Source organism: Pinus tabuliformis, chromosome 6, assembly GCF_031772625.1.
Source record: "Pinus tabuliformis cultivar Carrire ecotype Pingquan chromosome 6, CPIR1, whole genome shotgun sequence".
NCBI lineage: Eukaryota > Viridiplantae > Streptophyta > Pinopsida > Pinales > Pinaceae > Pinus > Pinus tabuliformis.
In genome coordinates, this window is record NC_142292.1 from 1,265,324,268 (window position 1) to 1,265,343,269 (window position 19,002).

The window sequence follows — 19,002 nt, forward strand, 5'->3', positions numbered from 1 at the left end:
AAGCGCCCTTCTTCTAATGAGTTATTTATTCTATTTTATATATTTTAATTAACATGTCATTTTCTAGCCATATTATTTTTCACATGTCAATGCCTAAGGGTGCCCTTGAGGGTTTTTGCAAGTGGACTTTATTATTATTCTTTTCCTTGAAAGAGAACAATATGTAGGAATGAATCCCCAAAGTAGGGATTTCTTCCTTATAGACAATCTCCATATCACTATTGAACCATCCTTCATTGATCTTCCTTAAGAAGGATTCTTTTGATATGGTTTGTGATATAGTCAAATTATGTGTCCATTTTTCATCACTTAAGTTATTTCCTCATCAATGGTGCAAATCGTGATAGACCCATTGTCATATACACTGTCAATCTCATAGGGTCCAGGCCAATGGATGCAAAAATTTCCTTTGAAATATTCAAAGTTCAAATCAAATAATAAGGCCCTATATCTAGCTTTGAGTGTCTTCTTATTTATAAATGTGTCATGCCACTAAGCTCTTTGATGTTGAAGCATGGTCATTTGATGTAGGGAAACTTGACAATGTTCATCTAATTCATTGATTTGAATAAGTCTATGTTATTGTGACTCTAACAAGTCCATAGCAAGTTGCATTACTATCCTTAACTTCTATATTTCTATATTTATTGGTAAAAGGACTCTCCTTCCACATACCATTCCATATGGAGTGCATCTAGTAGTATTTCACCATGTTATTAGGTAGAACTATAATGCTTCTGGAATTGGTCTACCCATTTTTTAAGGTGCAATTTGACAATATTTTTTATAATGGCCTCAATGTTATTGTTTGTTCCTTATACATATCCATTAGTATATGGATGATATGGAATTTTTACCCTTTGTTTTATCTTATATGTATTCATGAAGTTTTAAATAAGCATTGAAGAAAATTATGTTCCTCCATCGGTGATAATCTCACATGGTGTCTTGATTCTAATAAATATTTCCTCATAAATAAAATATTCTACTACTCCCTCCATTGTATTTGGAAGTGCCTTTGCTTCCATCCACTTTGTAACATAGTATGTGAAAACAAAGATGCAGGAGTTGTGTCAAGAAAGAGGATTGATAGGTTCAATAATGTTAATATCCCATTTCTTGAAGGGTTATGCTACTAGTTGTGGTTGTAATGAAATTTCATCTAATCATACTAGCCTTCCCATGCATTGACAATTTTTAGATATTTTTACACATTTCTTGGCATCTCAAAATATTGTGGGCCAGTAGTACCATTGAGGGATTACTTTATATCTAGTCCTCCTATCTACAAAGTGGCCCCAACAAGGGCCATCATGGAAATCCTTTAATATGTTATAGATCACATCCTGTAGCACAAATATTTTCCTTTCAATCCAGTTTTCCAAAGGTCATGCTAACCCTATCCTGTAGTTACAAAAATGTTTTATAAAACACTATCTTCTATCAACTTTTCCTAAGCATCTAGTGCTAAATCCTCTATATAAAGTAGGACTTGTTCCTCTCCCTAATCTAGCATTGAAGGCTCATAGAGTATGACATTCTCTACATTCATGACTGAGTAAATGCACATGTATGGGGGTAGAATAAGTCTATAGTTGTTATCTCCCACCTTTTCGAGTATTTCAAAGGGACTATATTGTAGATCATTTTTTTATTACCATGACCCTATAACCACTCCTTATTAGATTGTAACCATACTCTGTCTCCCACCTTGAAGGAATTCTATGTTTTGTATTGATCATTCATGGCCTTATATTTTTCGTGTGACTTCTACAGTGCCTCTTGTACTTGTATATGGATTTCCGTGATTTTCTCAAGAAATTTTCACTCCTTGTTTCCCATATGCAATATCCAAAGGTGAAAATAAAAAATATGCATAATAATTTTCAAATGGGGACTTAGTAGTAGAAGTGTGGATTGCTATGTTATAAGGGTGTTTTATATATAACATTTTTTCATCCTAAGCCTTCAAATGATTCTAATTGTAATCCATCAAAATTCGTAACAAAGACTTTTTGACTACTTCCATCTATCCATCTATCTGCAGATGGAATATTGTATACCTATTCAACTTTGTGTCCATATTCTCCAACCATGTACTCTAAAATGAACTGATAAATCTTGTGTCCCTATCTGAAATGATGCTCCTTCGTATCCAAAAGTGTACCCAAACCTGTCCAAAGAACAAGTTCACTACTTATTACCCACTGATGGTCTTTTTATAGTGCATCAAAACACACATATATTTGAACCTATCAACTACCACAAATAGGTATTCATGTCCCTTCTTGGATATTGGTAAGGCTCCCACAAATTCCATGGAAATTATTTCCTAAGGATTAGTGGGTATAGATAAAAGAAGCATATAGACCACTTTTCCTATTACTAGGCTTGCCAATATAACAAAACATGCATACTCTTATGAACCTAGCTATATTTTCTTGCATCTTGGGACAATACACATGCCTATGCAAATTGTCTACTATCTTCCCTACACCAATGTTCCCTGTAATGTTGGAGGTGTGAGCCTCTCTAATTAGATGTAATCGGTCACCTTTAGGAACACATAAATTTTCCAACCTATAAAGTAAACCCATCCTGGAGATGGTATTAAATTATGTTTTTGGAATTATGTACATGACTCTGGCTCTAAAACTGATGAATCACCTCCTTGCAATCCTCATTCTCTAAATATGCCTCTTTGTATACATCATGGGTGAATGTATCCATGTGAACAATAGTCCCCAAAGTTATGATATTTGATGTTGGTGGCCTTGAAAGCATTTCAACCAAATGTTTTGTGCTTCCCTTGTTATACTTGATCACTAAATGAAATAGATATTGAAACCCCATCCACTTGTACTGCCTATTTTTTGGTAGCTTACTCTATGCTTGCAGATAGTATAGTGACTGGTGATCTGTGTGGATTAATATCTCCTTTCCCTTCAGATATTGTTTCGACTTCTTCACAACTTTCACTAGAGCATAGAGATCCTTGTCATAAGTAGGGTAGTTAAGAATTTCCCCATGAAATACTTTAGAATGGTAGCATACAGGCCTTCCTCCCTGCATCAAGACCACTCCCCTAGCATACTCACTCACATCTATCTCCACTTTGAAGGGATAGTGTAAGTTCAGTGATGCTAGAATTGGTGTCTGACTGATATTTTTATTTAACTACTCAAAGGCCCTCTACTAATCCTTTCCCCATCGGAAATTCTTTCCACTCACTATTATGGCATGGAGTGGTGTTTCTATTACTGAAAATGAAGCTATGAATATCCTCAGGTACTATTCTACCCCAATGAAACTCCTAACCTTAGAAACATTAGTAGGAACCAATGACTTCATGATGGCCTCCTTCTTGGCATGATCTTTCTTTAGATCTCCTCCACCTATCACAAACCCAAATACACCAAGGACTATTGTACAAACTCACAGTTTGTGATATTTTTCAACAGTTGGAACTTCTTTAATGTCTCTAGCACCTACATCAAATGTGAGATGTGATCCTCCCAAGTAGTATACTAGTATATAATCTAAATAGATATTAAAAATTGGATCTATAAAAGGGCACTATATATCATTAATTAACCTCATAAATTTAGTTTGTGCATTACATAGGCAACATTACATCACTAACCACTCATACAACCTTACCTAGTTTTGAAGGAAATCTTCTAGGTATCTTGTTATCTAACTTTAACCTAGTGATATCTTGACTTTAAGTCCAAATTGGCTAAGTATTTCACTTGATGGAATTAATCCAGTAGATCATATATCCTTGGTAGGGGGTATCTATTCTTGAGTGTAATTTTGTTTAAATCCTTGTAATCTATACATGTTTTCCAAGTCTCGTTCTTCTCTGACATAGTAATGATGTGTGATCCACATGGTGATGTACTCAATTGAATGACACCCTATTCCATTACCTGTTGTAACTACTTCTTCAGCTTTCTTCTATAATAGACTACTTGTACAACATAATGTTTGGAAATGGGGAATATACTAATAGTTGTATCTCAGGCTCCAATTCCCTCTCTAGCGGTAGACCTTTAGGCTCCTAGACACAACTTTGTATGCCTATAGAAATTCAACTAGGTATTGTTTATATTTCTTAGTAAACCCTTATAGGGATGAATTTTCTTTCATTGGCTCTTCTAAAGACTAATTTTCTCTTAAAAATAGTAAAACATACTTTTTTCTAGAGCTAATCAAAATCTTTTCTTCGTTGGCACTTATCAACGAATTTTTTTACTTTCTCTTATGACCATTGATCGTGAACGTTTTTCATCCTTTGTGAGGAAATACTAGTTGGTTCTTTGTATGTCTATTAATACTACAATGGTTGTATTTGTTGTTGGGATCTTTTCAATAGTGTGTCATGGTTACCTTCCTTTTATCTTTATCCCATTTTCACTTCTTCTTTCCCTCCTTAGAAGTACCTTTTTTCTTCTTTTGCTTCGACCCACTTGATTTCCCTTTCTTCCCGCCTCTGTTCTCTAGGTACTGTGCATGTACACATGCCTCATCCACTGATCTAGGTTTGAAAAACATTAGTTTCTTCTGCAAATGGTTTTGTAGAATGCCCAAAAACTTTAGGAGTACGTTTAGGTTCTTTAGGGAGATAACCAACATTATGGCCATGTTTCTAAACATTTTAGTGTATTCCTATACATTATTCCCCTATTTTTCCTAAAGTAATGCCACCAGATCCACTTGTCCTCTACATACCTGATAAGGTAAAATTGTAAATTTATAAGGGTTTTGAAATCCTCCCACTTAATCACTAGAGGATCTCCCTCCAACTTCAATATATTTGTGTTGATTTTCCAATAGGTTAGAGAATGATCCTCTAATTTTAGTTGAGCAAACGATCTCATATTCTTCCTCTATATGATGAACACTAAAATAAAATTATAATTACCACGGCCAATGATTTAGCTTCAAAGCATCAATCTCACCTTGATACGACTTAGTGTTGAATTTTTCTTCTATTTTGAATATGAACTGTGAATGGTTCATGACACTTGAATTAGTTTGATCTTTTTTGAGTTCTTTCTTTGACTCTTTATTTATTTATTCTGGATCTACTAATCTCCCCTTTAATCAAAATTCTATGTTAGAACCCCCGTCTTCTCCAAATAGCCCAAGCTTATTGGTCAAGGCCACCATGAAGATATATGGTCCCTATGCTTCCAACCACACAAACATCTCCTCTACAAGATCTTGACAGTAATTTACAAATTTGTCAACCATGGTTGGGCTTTTGTGAATTTCAACTTATAGATATTAATCCATGCAACTCCCAATAATATACCCAAAGTAACCTGCTCTGACACCAGTATGATACGTAAATTTCTTGGGATATTCCACTAGAAAATTTGTCACAATATATCTACTAAAATATAGTAGAGAATATGAAATCTACACTATGAGGGTCTATTTTTCCTTAGATTTTAGGATATATTAATAAATTTTTATTGTGTATGCATGAAAATTATAATTATGAATAAAATAGAGAATAGAGAAATTAAAACTTAGAAACCACAATTGACAAGATATATCCTTGGAATACTTTCAATAGAAAACCTATTTGGAATGTGAGGTTGCTCTATTTTTCTTCTCTGAATGGAAAATGGATGAAAGTGCAAATAAGTGAGGCCTATGGCCCATTAGTTTCTACAGTGAAAAAATCCTCTCCATTTTCTCTCTCCCTTTCCCTCTCAGCTATTCTTCTTGTCTATGGAACAAAATACACTTTAATAGAATGGAACCCATTCTCCTCCTAATGGCTCAGTTATAATAGAAACCAATAACCTACTAGTTCTTAGGTTTAGCTCCTTCAACTCTTAACTAGAGTTACAATATAGATCCTTATAGAGTATTATTTATCATGATCAAATGGCTAGCCTCTCTTCCATTTGTTATAAACTAGTACAATACTGAGAGGGGTAGTGAATCAGTATTGTGAGAATTTTAAAACTTTCTTTCACAAGTATAAGAATAGTAGGACACTATTAAAAAATTAAACGATCATTCATATAGGCATCTTAAGAATCAACATATTTGACACATATACTCTTCAAAATTTTCTTCAATTACTTTCACAAAGGTAAACTTCTACTTATTGTTACAAAGTTCTCTAGCTACAACCAGAAGGAATCTACTACTCCCTAGTTTATTAGTTACTATTGAAAGTAGAAACTGCCCCTAGTTTTTCAACTACCATTGAAGGGAGCTACAACCCCTATTTTATCAAATACTGCTAAAAGGAGCTTCAACCCCTGATTTTACCAGCCACTACTGGAAGGAGCTACAACCCATAATCTACAAGTTGCCACTTGCTTGACCTAGGCTTGATTCACTTTCATTCCATTTTCAAACCCAAATCATGAAGGCAACTTCCTTCCATAAAAAAATAAATTCCTCCTTAATCACATACCCCCTTCACCACCAAATCACCTTCAGAAATATTAGATCACTGATCAATTCACCATACACACCAACAACAACAATATTATCATTAACATCTTCTTGCAAATTTGATTATGCTTATAAAGGAATTGAATTGATATTTTTATTTTTATAACTTTTAGCGAAGTTCAACTCTTTACCATGTATAGATCCTTATTTTTAACTCATATACCAATTCTGTTAGTTCTTCTGGTGTGCTCAGTTATTCTTTTAACTCTAATATTCTGTCTCTATATGAAAAACTAAACTAAACTGCTTAAATTTGCAATTCTGGAAAATATCGAGGTTTAGTTGTGACTTTCCAAATTTGGTGAATTGCCAAATTTTTTTGCACTGCCAAATATTCCACCAATTTTTCCATTTTTTCTAAATGGTTACCAAAATTTTCATGCCAGTAACACCAGTTTTAGTGCATTATTGTTTAGTGCCACAACACCAAATTTTGGCACAATATGCAAAAGTTTTCGACCTTTTGGTGGCTTATCGCCCAAAGGGCTTAGCTGGTAGGCATTATCCTTTTATGCATTCCCATATTCCTTTGTAAAGGCTCGAATAATGAACATCATAACACAACTCATTCTTTAAATCATGATTATAGATCATTTATAGCTCTGAGGGCTTATCCACATACATACAAAAGACTTCGCATATAACCTCATGTTGGGCCACAACTTCACACTATATCTTGAGGGATTAAACGTCATCAATCAATATTCTATGATCACAGTCACAACACACACATGAAACCATGTCCTCGAGCTTTTCCTCAGCCCATGGGTAATTATCCCCTTCTTAAATCAATGGTGTGCCTTCATATTATTTCAGCGTAATTTTTCCAAGCATATGTTTCTTGGTTGGGCAACTTCTCCATGAATTGTGTGTCTTTGCTTGGTCCGCTACTCCAGTTGTATGCCACCTTGATGCCACAATGTCCCGAAGCCATGTCATCCTAGATAAAAAAACCTTTTTCTCCCTTTGAAAGTTTTAGGGAGCTTGGACTTCCAGGGTTTTGGATGACATGTCCTTATGGGACCTCTCACCGCACATATGGACCAATCACAAAATAGTCAAGTTGATGTGTCTTAGCCACTTGTATTCCACAGTGTCTCAGAAATGTATCCCCGAGTTTTTTAGCCTATGTGCCCTCCAAATATTTTAGTTTCATTCTTCTGGGATGGTTTCTGCCACAAAAATTCCACCTCTACAATGATGCCACGTGCCACTCACTGAGAGGTCCCACGTGTAACTCATTCTGGGGCCACTTGGGTACCTAAAAATGCCAAATCTACATGCCGCATGTCACCCCCTCATTGGTGCCACATCATGCTCATGTCATCGTTCCAATCTGTCTCCACCATGGCTAAAAAACATTTTGGGCAGACAATGATAGTGCACCATGTGTCTTCTTTTGATTCATTCATGTGGTCAAGGGTACAAAGGAAGAGGGGTCATCAACCCTGGATTATCCACAAATTTCTTTATTAAATTTTTGGGGCTCGGCAATAATTTTCTGTGGTCCCTGACAGGAATATGTGCATTACCCTAGATCCGTCTTCCTAGAGAAAAACCTTGAGTCTCCCTTTGAATTTCCCATGGTAGAACCTACAGGGTGATGTGGCTGTGGGGTCCTCCGAGTCTTGCACCTTCGCCAATCACCTTACCACCTCTTCCAGGGACTATTTCCTCAACTATTTCTACCTTGAAACCCTTATAGTTCCTAGTGAAAGTATTTGAGGGTGACGTGTATGATATGGGCCACTTTACTTTCATTATGCTCTTTACTCATTAGATATCCTTGCGACCTGTTTATCCCAGCTCAACCTGGATCCTTATCCTCAGATGTTTGACCTTTCACTCCCTTTGGATCTTCCGAGGTTACATGGACTCCATGTGGACAATACTATTTTGTCATGCACCTATCACTACTCATCCCATTGTATACATCCTCCACCACGTCCTCCCAATTCCATGTCACCTTAGGACTTCACCTTGCACTTTCCTTTGTAACTTATGCGGAACATCTATTGGGGTTATGTGTCTTGGGCAAGAACATCCGTTTTTTTGACTTGAAAAATGCCAGGGTGATGTTTTGAGGATACATACCACTTGAGGTTATTCTTGTTCCTATGTGTTTTAGGTACATGCCTATGTGGCTACCACATGTACACATACTGTGCTAAGGGGCCCCAAACTTTTACTTTTACCTTCATTACTTTGACCATCCATATATTTCGATCTATGAGGTCTTTTGTAGACTTCAATATACCATTGGAGATCTATTTCCAAGATCTATCCATCTGAGTAGTTTCCAAGTGCATGTGATCTGGCCTTCTAAACTAGAAATGACTCAATATTTTATGATTCTTAACCAATCTGCTTGCACCCATGTTTCCTTTTCCATCAATGGCAACTTACATCTAAAATTTTGCCCCTTTGGCATTGATGGAAACACCAAAAACACAATCAAACAAGAAAAGTGTGTTTCTATTCTCTTACTTGTCCTCCTTTGGTGTACTTCTCCCCCTTTGACATCGATGGAAAAGAAACTAATGTGCTCCCCCAACAATGAATCTTCCCTTGTCTTACTGACCCTGTAGACCTGGAAGCTTCCTTTTGATATGTTGAGTGCTTGTTGGCTACCTTTCTTCCTCTTGAGGAAGATCTAGTGGAGGGGGGTAAGAGGAACTACTCCAAATATTTGTCTTAATTACTCAAATTGATCTCTTGATAGAGGTTTGGTGAATATATCAACTACCTGCTCTTTTGTAGGTGCATACTCCAACTTAACTATAGGATTTGCAACTTGTTCTCTTAGGAAGTGGTATTTGATAGGAATACGATTTTCCTTTGAATGGAACATGGGTTTTTTGGACATGCTAATGACACTTGTATTATCACAAATGATTGGGATAGGTTGATCATATATCACTTGCACATCTTATATTTTTTTCTTCATCCATAAGAGCTAAGTGAAACAAGAAGTGGTTGCTATATATTTTGCTTCAGTAGTAGAAAGATAAATTGAGGTTTGCTTCTTTCTCAACCATGAAACAATGCAATCACCATGAAAGAAAGCACCACCACTAGTGCTCTTTCTATCATCTACATCACCTCCCCAGTCAAGATCAATAAAAGTAGTTAATGTAAAATCATTACCTCTGTGGTACCAAAATCCATAATCCATTGTGGCTCTGAGATATTTGAGAATCCTCTTTTCTACTAGGATATTACTTTGTCTAAGGGGTGCTTGAAATCTTCCAACAATACCAATTACATGCATGATGTATGGTATTGATAATGTCAAATATAAGAGGTTTCCACTAGTAGATCTATATAAATTTTGATCCACCTTTGGTGATTCATCAGTTTTGTTGAGTTTGCAACCTATAACCATTGGAGTGCTTACCAAAGAGAATTACTCCATGCAAAATTTCTTCAAAAATTCCTTGAGATACTTGGTTTTTAGATAAATATTCCTTTGGAAGATTGTGCAATTTGCAAACCAAGGAAATAAGAAAGTTCTCCGAGCATAGACATCTCAAATTGGACTTCATATCTACTGCAAACTAGCATGTTAGATGATTTGAATCATTGAAAAAAATAATATCATCAACATAAACAACCACCACTAACAACTTTCCATAATTAGATTTCACATTCAAGTTACTATCATCTACTCCTCTTATAAAGCCACGCTTAAGAAAATAACTATCCAACTTGGAATATCAAGCCCTTGGGGCTTCCTTTATACCATACAAAGAATTTTTCATCTTGTAAACATAATCAGGATGAAAACCATTATGTTTCTCAATATAATCTTCTTCCTACAACTCTCTATCTAAAATGGAAGATTTGACATCCATTTGGTATAATTGAATTTCTTGAAAATAGAAAAATCCAAAAATATGTCAATTTCTTCTAATTGAGCAATAGGAGAAAATGATTCATCAAAGCCAAAACCTTCAATTTTTGCATAACCCTTGCAAACAAACCTTTATTTATTTCTTACCACTTCACATTTGTTCCTGAAGGCCCATTTAATGCCAATAAAATTCTTATCAGCTAGCCTTGGAATAAGCTCCTAAGTTTAATTATTCTTGATCTAATCAAGTTCCTCATTCATGGAATTTAACCAATTATCATCTTGGTTGGCTTGAAAAAAATCCTTTAGTTACATCATTGATCCATGTGGATAATGGTAGCCACCCACATATTACACTTGGACCCCTACCATTTTTTCTTTCAGTTTCCAAAGTGTAGCACAATTTTCTATTTTTAGTCGTTTTTTGGGTCCGAAACTTCCGAAGTTGTTTTGAGGCCCTAAACAACGTTTTTTTTAGAATATGGGAAAAGTATTGCGTGTGTCGAGGGTTTGCAGTAAAAATTTGTAGTCCTAGGATATATCTTTCTAATTAGGTATCATATGCGTCAAAGGAAGATTGTATGCCAAAGTTGCAACCCTCGAAAGTTGATGTACCAATTTACCCCAATGGGACCCACAGACTTTTTGCACTTCATCTCCTAGGGTTAGGTTTTTGAATGTTTAAGGTTTTCCATTGTTTCTAAATAATAAATAGGCCTTTAAGCCTCGTTGTAACATAATTCATAGGCATTTATCCACCACATCTCTTCTAAAAAATGAGCTACCATTGCTTGAGCTAATTCATTTCCATTCTACATGTAAATAATTTTCAGTATTTTGTTAGTAATTAATTGAAGTTCAATTTTTGCTATAGCTCTTTGTTTCTATTCAAATCTGTATTTCATTTTGTTCTTGCATAAATCTAGATTAGTGGTATCAGAGAGGTCTATTTTTTCTCTGTTTTTCTGTGCATGTCCCCAACAAGTTTGTGGTATAAGGAGTTAGGGATTGAACTGGTTGAACCTTTGCATGACTGGCCTTGCCGACCCCAATGGACTCCCATGGTGGAATAAAAGAAAGACAAGGGAGTAGGAGATCCTATCAAAATATTTCTCAAAGAATCCCTTAAGCGACAAATGAATGGGATGATGGAAAAATTTTCTGAGATCCTTTGGTGGATTCCCACAAGAAATGCATCTTCATCTAGCATCCACCCTGGAGGCACCACTCCCATTAAGGTACAAGTCAGCTTTGAAATTTGAATCCCATATTTGAAGGCCAAATATATGCATATGTTATAGATAAATGGTTAAATCTATTGGAAGAATATTTTTCAGTTAATAATTTTTCCAATGGCAAAAAGATTAATTTTGCACTCCTCAAAGCCGCCCCCCACGTTGAGGACTAGTGGGAAACCTACTGCAAGTAGAGGGATGAGAGGGAACCCTCACTATTTTCAGTCACACCCACCTTTAATTATTTTGAAGACACCATCAAGGAATACGATTACCCTGTCTGAAGCTATGAAGATAAGTACAAAAGGCGGACCAAACTAGGTAGGGAAAGGACCAAGATGTCTCAGAGTTCACAAATATTTTTCATACCCTTCATACAAAGTTGGATATCAAGGATTTTGAGTGGTATCTGGTACTCAAGTACCGCGACTGTCTACACAAATACATACAATATGAGATGGAGTTCTTGGACATATCCTTTCTTGGTGTTTCCTATTGATAGAATATCAATATAGAGAAGGAATTTAAACAGAAAAAGAAAGACTTTGGATCTGTAAATATGAAGCAAGGGAAAGGTTCCCCCAAACCGCAGAGCAAAGGACAAAACCAAGTTAGAGTGACCAAGGATAACCCATTGAAGCCACAAGCAGAGAACAACACCATGAGGACAAAGGACTACATAGGAAAGTGGTGTGAGTTCCATAAGAGCCCCACTCACAACGCGAGTGTTGGGCCAAGAAGTCACCGGTGGTCGACCTTAATCCTTCAGAGTCAGATGCATGTTCCGACTCTGAGTTAGAACCTGACAAGGGGAATTACAAAGATGATAAAATTATTGATGTGGATCCCAACGCCATCGTTTCCACCACCAATATCCAGAATATTGATCCCGAATATCTAGAGGAAGGGGAGTGTCTCTTCCACTCAAAAATGTGGGTGAAGGGATCTCTGCTTCAATTCATTGTCGATAGAGGGAGCCCAAAGGACCTAATTTCAACAGATTTCATGAAGCGGTTGGGCCTACCAACCACACCACACCCACAAATTTACACTATCGGGTGGCTTCACCAAGGATGAGATCTCTGCGTCATCCAACAGTGTCATCTTCCCTATAGCATCAAGCCCTTCATGGATGAGGTACTGTGTGATGTTGCTCCTCTTAAAGTTTGCGATGTATTATTAAGCCAATCATACTTCTGGAAGCATCATGTTGTGTATGAATCTAAGCCTCACATTTTTATTATTACTTTGGGCAATAAGTTATGTAGGATACCAGAGGTAGCCTCGCCTACTGCCATTTCTTTGATCTCTACTAAGCAATGTAGTAAGATCATCTCTGAGACCAATAATTTGTTTTCCTTTTTTATTCACTCTCAAAGTAAGGGGAAGATCATGGCCACATACATGGACCCTAGGAGAGGTTCTTCCATGCAACAAAAGCACATGGATAAGGACATAGAATAATACATGGACATATTCTCCTCACCCACAATGGTGCCTTTACACTATCAAGTCAATAATTTGATCAATATGACCCCTGTATCACCTCTACCCAATAGGCCGATATACCATCACTCCATTCTGTAAAATGAAGGGAAAAGGCAGTAGATCTAAGAGCTACTACAAAAAGGGAACATTTGACTAAGTTCCTCACATTGTGGGAGCTCGATTGTACTTGTACAAAAGAAGGATGGTACCTACAGGCTCTCCATTGATTATCAAGCATCAAATAAAATCAATGTCAAAAATAGGTATCCAATCTCATGGATTGATGACCTTCTTTAACAGCTCAAGGGGCCAAGTATTTCAACAAGATTGATCTAAAGTATGGTTATCTGATCTGAAATGTTGGGAAAACTTGTTAATGCTATGCAAGCTCCCTCATCAGTATTAAAAATGTGTTTAGGATCATCTTAAATTAAGCAATATGTGAAGGATAATGTGTCAAGTATTGAGTGTATTTTGTGAGTATTTCATGAGGTTAATTAGTCATTTAAAAACACATATACAACAAGTAAATTGCAAAGAAATAAAATACAACAAACTCATAAACACAAAGCTGATAAAGGAGTTCACCCCTTCTGGGCTACATCTCCTTGGACCTACTTCAATGGCTAGGCCCTCTTTGGATTAATGGTCAATTCTCTGATTACATGCACCTGCAGTGCTTCAATGGCTTTGCAGCCTACTCCATTAGATTTAGAAGACCCAAAAACCCCAAAAATGACCTTCCAAGCTCTGCAATTGGACTTGAACTGATCTAGGCTTGACCTCCTCTCTTGCTCGCCCTAGGCTTCCTTAAATTTCAACATAGAAAAATCACATATAGAAGTATATTTCTACCTCTACAACTTGTTCCATTGTGTTCAAATCATCCAAATAATCTATGAATGACTCTTTTTTAGCCAAAATTGGTCAAAAACTGCCAAATTTATGGCTTCTTTAGTTTTCCCTAGGAAATCTCCCCTAAATATAGAAAAACTCCAGTTAACTCCACCAAGTTTGGAGTTATGTTGAATATAATGGACCTTCCAAAATATCTACCAACTTAATCCAGCAATTAATTAATGGATAAACTTGATTAATTAGCGCTAATCTCCATTAGGCACATTAAACGTGTGGTTAGGACTTAATGCTAGCAGTTAAGGGTTTAACGTTCACATGTGGAGGTTACCCAGCAGTTAGGCTACTTGGAAATTACATAACTACTAGTGTTTAAGGTTACCACGTTCATATGCTATAATTAATGCTAGCTACTACCTTCCCCAACCCGCTTGGTTAACTCTTCAAATATAACGTGAGCCCCATACTTTTTAAGTCACATGATGCAGCATAGTGGTAAAGCATAGCACTTGTATGGGTGAGGTCATGAGTTTGACTCCCTAGCCTGCCACAATAATTTTAATTGACCTTTGAGAGGGCACTTGATGTCCTCCGGGCTTGCCACGTGTCAGACTCCCATTGGTCCACCTCAATGCCCCTTGAAAAATAATGTGTAGACACTTGTTGCAATGCGATTGGGCCACTTGTGGGAATATTCCCTGAAATATTCTTTTTGCTGACTGGGTTGTATGGATGCCTAGTCAGCATCCCAGTCACAAAATTTTGCATGTTTGACAAATGGAAAACAAGCTCTAACTTTCTCATACAAACTTCGTTTTGAGTGAAATGAGTTGTGTTGGGATCGTATCACCGAGATGTACGTGGTCATTCAGGTTTTGATTGATTTAGAGCACTTTTATTTTTGAGAAAATTTTTGCCCCTAATCCAGATTCCGATCACTCCTTCCCACTAACAGGATTTTGGACCCACAAAAGATGGTTATCTGATGAGAATTGAATACTCTTCTCCTTCCCAAGTTCTATCAATCGATTCTACTTGTAAAAATATCCATGACAACCACTTATGTTTATTGACATGCCTTTCCTTGCAAATGGCTTGGCACTTCAAAGAATGTTCTCATTTTATTGCTGACCCAATCTAACACTTGTTGGTTGCTTGTTGATTTAAACACCCTGCTATACCAAAGTGATTCCTTGATGCTTGGAAAGCTGACTGATGGCCTTCCCACTGAGAGTCATGTTCCTCCTTTGCAACACATGCATTCAATGAAAGCTTATCCTTGGAAACCACTTTTTGAAGTTAAGCCCATCTGAGTGAACTACAACAATGAGTTCCAATATCAGTAATAACTATAAAAGAAAAGACCATTCTTTTACCTCCACGGTTCCAAATTCCACATCTGGAAGAATGAATTTTCCATCTCTTTTGCTTCTTGGCATCAACACATCAAATCACATTTTAGACCATTTGATATTTTAAAAGGGCTGCAAATTTTTTTGGCATTTTTCTTTTCCCTTGCGCTTCTTGATCCCATCATCCTCCAATATTAACATGCTGCTCATGTCATGATTTGAGAATGAAGGCTAATCATGAGCCTCTTTCTCAAGCATGGACCTTCCAAAAACCTGCGACATCTTGTCACAAGAAACACCATTAACCTTGAAAAACACTCATGAAAGAATATAACTTGACGATCTCTTCCTTTTACTTCTTCAAAGCAACAAATGTCACATCATGTGAACATTGCCATGTACTCTTACATCTTGGTGTATAAACCATCTTGGTGTTTAGTCGAGGGTTTACTAAACACAAGTTGACAAAACATGCTTCTTCAAACAACTGAATTTCAAGTCAAGAAAAAACATGTACAAAAACTTTATGATTTACAACAAGAATTCCACATTCTCATGAAACAATTCGTCACATCTCCCCTTCATCTTTGGAGACAAAATCAACTCTTCCAAGTCGATATAACATACATGTAACAATCAATCGACCACACAAGCCGATACTCATGCATGTGAAATTTATCAACATGCTCACATTGACAACATACATGTTAACAATCAATCACCCAACACAAGTCAATCATTCATGCATGTTCAAGCACAATGAAACTATTAAAAATTCTGTTGTTTACACACACAAACTCTTGTGCATGTATAAAATTTCTCAACTCTCTCACACGTACAAGAATCCAATTGGTATGTACAAGTATTTAAAGAGCTGAAATGACCAAATTTGCTGCAATAAAATGAGTCAACATACTCGAATTTCGAACACCTTCTTGGCGTAAACATGCAAGTTCAAGAATGCAACATGCAGGCAAATTTGTAGTTGCAAACTGCCATCTTTTCTGTATCTAAGTGAGTCAACATAACTCTACTTCTCCAACATCTTTCTTCATGAAATATGTAGCATACTTTCAGGAGAAAAGAAGTGCATCCAAATAACAAGGAAATGCATCAATAAGGCAAGATTTGCATCAATTATGAAAAGGAATGCAAGGCCTTAATTGGTTAAGAAATCTAACCATCTCTTTCCAAATCATTTCAATGACGCTTCTTTCAGCTGCATTTCATCATGTGTATCATCCTGACCCACATCAATTATGGAATCCTCTTTTCCATTCTTGCCAAAATCTCTCTCCACCTTCTTCAAATGTCGTGGATGAATTGTTGGATGCAAAGTCCAAGACTTGTCTACAAAATGACCCTGCTTATGGCAATGAGTGCAAAATAATTGCATATTCTTTTCAACATGGTTTCCATTATCCAATGGACCTTTGGATTTTTGTCTCTTTTGTTTTGAAATTTTCTTGTGTATGCCTATCCTCTTCCAACACCTCGAAATGATATGGTTATTCAAACCACAAAAGGAACATGTAAATTTTCTCCAAATCTTATGTGAAGATTTACCATGTTTATCATAATCAAAAGAAACTTGATTAAAGGCATATTTATACCTCGCACACTCACCTTTGTTGCATTATTGAAGAGGTGAATTTGATGAGGTCATGGCTCTCTTTGGAATACCAACAATGGTTTCAATGACCTTAGAGCTTTCAACATCCTCTTGTTTTCTATTTCCACTAGTTGCATGCTTATGAGCATCTTCTTGAAAAGTGGGTATAAAACTTTTGCATTCCTCATGAACACAAACTTCACAGGCTTGAGGTAATGAACATGTAATGAAAGCCCCTCTTGGAACACCTTCATGTGCCTCCTTGGTTTTGGAGCATTCTCCATCATGTTGTCCATAACCAACACCCAAATACCTAGGCCTTTCCTCAACAACAATTGGCTCAACTATGCCTTGTCCATTTTTCCTAACCCTTTACTTTCATAGCCCATATTCATCAATAATTTGGACCCTATTCCTCTAGTGTGTCTTTCAAAAGCACCAAAACATTCATTTTGAGAGGAAATTGAAGATAAACTTGAATTGCATACCTCATTTTCATGCACATACATGGGTAGGGTTTCCTTGGCATCATGGAGTTGAATCTACATCTCATGCATCTTTTCAAGAAGCTCTTGCTTCTCCTCCTTCATGGCCATCAACTCCTATTGAATTATATTGTTCTCCTTCCTATCTTCACATAGATCTTGCACCATATCTCTCATGATGATAAACTCTTGCAACATCTATTCATCAAAGAGTATTGCTAAGGAAGATGAATTAGAAACATCACTTGTTGAAGTTGCCATCACATAAACTTGCACACTAGTAAATTCTCCTTGCACAAATACAAAACCAATAGCTAATTTTCTAGCTAACCTTAGCAAACCATCTCAGCGTTAAAATGAGCTAACAGTGCTATGATACCAACTTGATTTGAAATGTTGGGAAAACTTGTTAATGTTATGCAAGCTTCCTCATTAGTATTAAAAATTTGTTTAGGATCGTCTCAAATTAAACAATATGTGAAGGATTATGTGTCAAGTATTGAGTGTATTTTATGAGAAATTCATGAGGTTAATTAGTTGTTTAAAAAAACATATACAACAAGTAAATTGCAGAGAAATAAAACACAACAAACTCATAAACACAAAGTTGATAAAGGAGTTCACCCCTCCTGGTCTACATCTCCATGGACCTGCTTCAATGGCTAGGCCCTCTTTGGATTAATGGTCAATTCTCTAATTACATGCACCTGTAGTGCTCCGATGGCTTTGCAACCTGCTCCATTGGATTCAGAAGACCTAAAAGTCCAAAAATGACCTTCCAAGCTCTACAATTGGACTTCAGCTGATCTAGGCTTGACCTCCTCTCCTGCTGGCCCTCGACTTCCTTAAACTTCAACGTAGAAAAATCACATACTGAAGTGCCTTTCTGCCTCTAAAACATGTTCCATTGTGTTCATAGCATCCAAATAATCTAGGAATGACTCTTTCTGAGCCAAAATTGGTCGAAAACTGCCAAAGTTATGGCTTCTTCAATTTTTCCTAGGAAATCTCCATTAAATTTGGAAAAAATCCAGTTAAATCCGCCAGATTTAGAGTTATGCCAAATATATAGAACCCGCCAAAATATCCACCAACTTAATCCTGCAATTAATTAACGAATAAACTTGATTAATTAGCACTAAACTCCATTAGGCATATTAAACACGTAGTTAGCACTTAATCCAAGTAGTTAAGGGTTTAACGTTCACATGCGGAGGTTACCAGGCAGTTAGGCTACCTACCGGTTACGTAACTACTAGCGGTTAAGGTTACCACGTTCACATGCTACGGTTAAGGTTACCGCATTCACATGTTGCAGTTAATGTTAGCGGTTACCTTCCCCAACCCGCCATGGTTAACTCTTCAAATATAATGTGCTCCCCATACTTGTTAAGTCACATGATGCGACATAGTGGTAAATCACAACACTTGTATGGGTGAGGTCATGAGTTTGACTTATTGACCTACCACTATAATTTTAATTGACCTTTGAGAGGGCACACGGTAGCCCCTGGGCTTTCCATGTGTCAGCCACTCATTGGTCCACCTCAATGCCCCTTGACGAATAATGTGCAGAAAATTGTTGCAATGCGATTGGGCCACTTGTGGGAATATTTTGGGAATATTCCATTATATA